Source organism: Pinus tabuliformis, chromosome 3_1 (assembly GCF_031772625.1).
Source record: "Pinus tabuliformis cultivar Carrire ecotype Pingquan chromosome 3_1, CPIR1, whole genome shotgun sequence".
NCBI classification, from domain to species: domain Eukaryota; kingdom Viridiplantae; phylum Streptophyta; class Pinopsida; order Pinales; family Pinaceae; genus Pinus; species Pinus tabuliformis.
The window spans coordinates 712,591,935-712,597,411 of NC_142301.1; positions in this window are offsets into that span (position 1 = coordinate 712,591,935).

The following is a 5,477-nucleotide window of genomic DNA, read 5'->3' on the forward strand; positions in this document are numbered from 1 at the left end:
TCACTTTCCCCATCCTTCGAACTAGGGGAGCCGGAGCTCCCAGCTGGCGGCGGAGGACAGGGAGCCCAACGCTTGGGTTTGGTTTTTGTAAAGGTTCCCTTTTTCGATCTTGCTGTCAGCGAAGGGTAGGAGTTCTGAAGGTGCCCTGTCAGGTGACAATGACGGCATCGGAAGGCAGTGTTTTCGTAATCTATAAACTGCGTCCAAACAGTGTCATTAATCTTGAGATTGATTTGCTCTGGCAATCCCTTGCTTAGATCTAGCTCCACACAAACTCTGGCATATGTGTAGAGACCTTGCTGTTCCCTCTCGTAATCTCCCTTTAAGAAGCAACCCAAAGTGTTGCCTATTTGCCTGTATACTTCTGTTCTCCACAGGTGTATTGGGAGATTTGGAAGTCTGATCCAGACAGGGGCTTTTGTGATAGCTGCAGAAGCTGGGTCAAAGTCCGGGAACCATGGTCTTCCTCTAAGGCCTCTTCGTAATGCTCGAGATTATCGAACAACACTATAAAAAATCCCTTTGCACAGAAGTAAATCTTGCAACGGTGAGTCCAGTTGTCCTTGATCCAGTCATAAAGATCCTTTGAGCGTGGCCAGAGCCCATTGAATCTGCAGATGATGGCCCTTTCAGCAAATTTTTGGGTGTCGTCTGCCAGGTCCGGGTAAGAGATCTCAACAGAAGGAACCTCCTCCGATTTGTCAACCAAAAAAGGCTTGGGTGGAGCCTAATCCTGTGGGACTATCTTTTCAGGCCTCTTAGCATGGACTGCATCTTTATATGAAAATGCCTTAGCTGAGGATGAACCTCCAGCAGCTCCTCCTCTCAAACGAAGGGTTAAAATAATGGATGCATCTTTCTTAATGCCATAAAAAGAAATAGGATGGAGATCCTCTAGTTGTTTACCTTCGTGGAGAAGCCGTTGAGCTGCAGAGGGGATCCCCAGTTTGATGTTCAGTGTATGCTTGAGCTTCTGCACCAGATCGGTCTGGCTTACCCATTGTAGCATAGTTTTGCCTGTAATGAGCTTGATTTGTATCTGGAATGAGGAAGAAAAGTTCGAATGCCTCTTTCCCTTGCAGATCTGTGAAGAGTGGAGGCATCCGCGTTGATTGATTTTCATTTCCTGGATTTGCCCCATGGGCAGAAGAGGCATACAGCCTATCGGGGCAAACCCTTCCTTCCCGAAAGCCGAGCTTCCTTGAGCAGATCTGCTGTGGCTATTACCCATCCGGGGGAGCGGATCTGCAATATCTTGCCCGATCTGAAGCGTCAAAGACATTGAGTTCGGTCGATCCGTCTTATTCCGAAGAATCGATTCCAAGACTTGATGATCCACCTGAAGCTGCCGAGAAGCTTCAGCTCCCATCTTGCCATCTCGTATAACCCTAAGGTTCTTCAGCGGCGAACCCTTCCGGGTAGATAATAATCAGAGAAATAAAGGTTCACAGGAGTACTGGGCTGAGATCGGGTAATGCTTTGTCACCCAAGAGGGAGATACGTATGAAAATTTGCTCAGAAGAGCTCCGGACCAGCCTTCGATTTGCGTTTGCTCTGTTCGTAACCCTTGAGCCCTCCGCGCGGCAGCCAGAGGGAGGGAGGCGGCATCCAAGAGAAAAGGAATCATCTTACCAGCCTGCAAATCCTTACTTGACGCGAAAACCAACTCCTTGAGGGTGAGGTTTGCTTCGCCGTCCTCATCATGGTCGAGCAGAGACCAGGCGGCGGCCAGAGGAACGGAGGCGGTGATCATGAAGCTAGGGTTCATCGCTCCTGTTCATCGCTCCTCTCCTCGAAGAAGATCACTTTCTCATTGTTAGTCTCTTCCTAAATACCAATAACTTCTCATTAATTAGAACTATTTTAAGTTTGATGGCAACAAAATATTTTCATCTTGAGCAGTTCAACACTATAAATAATATTATGAACCCAAGGAATTTATATTACAAACCCGATAGATTGTAAACCAAAGGGATTTATATTAAACCCTAGGATTGATATTATAAACCTTATTAATAATATTATGCCCTAAGGATATGAACCCTTACATTAATAAACCCAAGGGTTTGATATTATAAACCCAAGGCACTAATAAAATGAAGGGATTAATTCTAAAAACCCAAAACCAAAAGGATTAATATTATAAACCCAAGGTATATAAATCCTAAGATAAATATTATAAATCGTATAACAAACATTGTTGACCATGGTTGACCATGGTTGATTTTCATATTGAAACAATATTTGTCATAATGTGACGTTGGACCATGCTTAATAAACCCAAGGGATTTATATTAAACACTAAGATTGATATTATAAACCTTATCAATAATATTGTGCCCTAATAATATGAACCCTTACATTAATAAACCCAATGGATTGATATTATAAACCCAAGGCACTAATAAAATCAAGGGATTAATTCTAAGAACCCAAAAAACCAAAGGATTAATATTATAAAGCCAAGGTATATAAACCCTAAGATAAATATTATAAATCGTAAAACAAACATTGTTGACCATGCTTGACTATGGTTCATTTTCATATTGAGACAAAATTTGTCACAATGTGACATTGGACCATGGCTGACAATGATTGATTTCCATATTGAGAGGATATTTTTCATAATGTGACATTGGACCATGGTTCACCATGTATGATTTTCATATTGACAATATTTGTCACAATACGACGTTGGAACATGGTCGACCATGGTTGACCATGGATGACCATGGTTGTGACAATGTGACGTTGGACAAATATTATAAGCCATAAAATAAATATGGTTGACCATCGTTGACCATAGTTGATTTTTATATTGATAGAATATTATAAACCCAATGGATTATAAACACAAGAGATTTAAATTAAACGCTAGCATTAATATTATAAACCTTGTGAATAATATTATACCCTAGGAATATGAACCCTTAAATTAATAAACATGAGGGATTGATATCATAAATGCAAGGGAGTAATGAACCCAAGGGATTATAAACCCATAGGAATAATATTAAACACGGGGAATTAATATTATAAACTGAAGCGATATAAACCCTAAAATAAACATTAAACCCTACAATTAATAGTAAAAACCTTAACATTAACATTATAAACTTATGCGAATTAAAAATCAAGCAAAAATATTAAAAACCCAAGGGAATAAAATTAAACCTTAGGATTAATATTAAATTGTAAGAACATAAACCCTAAGATTAATAAACCCAAAGGATTAATACTATAAACCCAAGGAATTATAAACTTAAGCGATTAACATTAAACCCTAAGATTAATATCATAAATCATAGGATTAATAATAAACATTAAGCCCGAATATTCATATCATGAACCTTATGATTAATGTTATAAACTCAATGGATTAATAAACTGAAGGGAATAACATTAAATCCTAGGATGAATATTAAACCATAGGAATACAAACGCTAAAATTAATAAACCCGAGGGATTAATATTGTAGACCCTAGGCTTAATATTATACTAGGTTAGAGAAAAATATTATTTATGATTGTATTAGGGCTTAATATTAAACACCCAATGGATTATAAACCCAAGGGAATAAAATTAAACCCTAGGATGAATATTAAACCCTAGGACTATAAACCTTAAAATTAATAAACCCAAGGGATTAATATTGTAAAACATAGGCTTAATATTAAACCCTAGGAATATAAACACTATAATTAATATTATGAACCAAAGGAATTTATATTACAAACCCAATAGATTGTAAACCCAAGGGATTTATATTAAACCCTAGGATTGATATTATAAACCTTATCAATAATATTATGCCCTAAGAATATGAACCCTTACATTAATAAACCCAAGGGATTGATATTATAAACCCAAGGCACTAATAAAATCAAGGGATTAATTCTAAAAACCCAAAAACCCAAAGGATTAATATTATAAACCCAAGGTATATAAACCCTAAGATAAATATTATAAATCGTAAAACAAACATTTTTTACCATGGTTGACCATGGTTGATTTTCATATTGAGACAATATTTGTCACAATGTGACATTGGAACATGATTGATAAACCCAAGGGATTTATATTGACCACTAGGATTGATATTATAAACCTTATCAATAATATTATGCCATAAAAATATGAACCCTTAAATTAATAAACCCAAGGGATGGATATTATAAACCCAAGGCACTAATAAAATCAAGGGATTAATTCTAAAAACCCAAAAACCCAAAGGATTAATATTATAAACCCAAGGTATATAAGCCCTAAGATAAATATTATAAATCGTAAAACAAACACTATTGACCATGGTTGATTTTAATATTGTGACAAAATTTGTCACAATGTGACGTTGGACCATGGTTGACCATGATTGATTTCCATATTGAGAGAATATGTTTCATAATGTGACATTGGACCATGGTTCACCATGGATGATTTTCATATTAACAATATTTTTCACAATGCAACGGTGTACCATGGTCGACCATTCTTGACCATGGATGACCATGGTTGTGACAATGTGAAGTTGGATAAATATTATAAGCCATAAAATAAATATGGTTGACCATCGTTGACCATAGTTGATTTTCATATTGATAGAATATTATAAACCCAAGAGATTTAAATTAAACCCTAGGATTAATATTCTAAACCTTGTGAATAATATTATAACCTAGGAATATGAACCCTTAGGATTAATATTAAATCATAGGAACATAAACCCTAAGATTAATAAACCCAAAGGATTAATACTATAAACCCAAGGAATTATAAACTTAAGGGATTAACATTAAACCATAAGATTAATATTATAAACCATAGGATTAATATTAAACCCTAGGAATATAAATCCTATGATTAATATTAGAAACCCTAGGATCAATATTATAAAACAAATGGAATAATAAACCCATTGGATTAATATTAAAAACGTGCAGGATTATAAACTCAAGGGAATAACATTAGACGCTAGGATTAATTCTAAACCATAGGAATATAAACCCTAAGATTAATATTATAAGCCCAAGATATTAATACTACAAATCCAAGGAATTAATAAACCTAATGGATTAATATTATAAACTCAATGGATTATAAACCGAGGGGGATAATTATAAACCCAAGGGATTAATATTATAAACCTAAGGGATTGATAAACCCAAATGATTAATATTAAAAACCCAAGGGATTAATAGTAAACCCTAAGATTAATATTATAAACCTTAATACTACAAATCATAAACCCAATATTAAGCTTTAATATTATAAACCAAATATTAAAAGGCCCTAATATTATAAACCTTGTATTAAATCCAAGTTTTGTAATGCAACAATGCGACATTGAATAAGTTACAATGTAATGTAACATTGCGACAATGATTGTTAGATTTATTTTCATATTGAGACAATGTTTGTCACAATGTGATGTTGGATACATTTTTGCACTATTAAAATATAACAATATTAAACCCTTG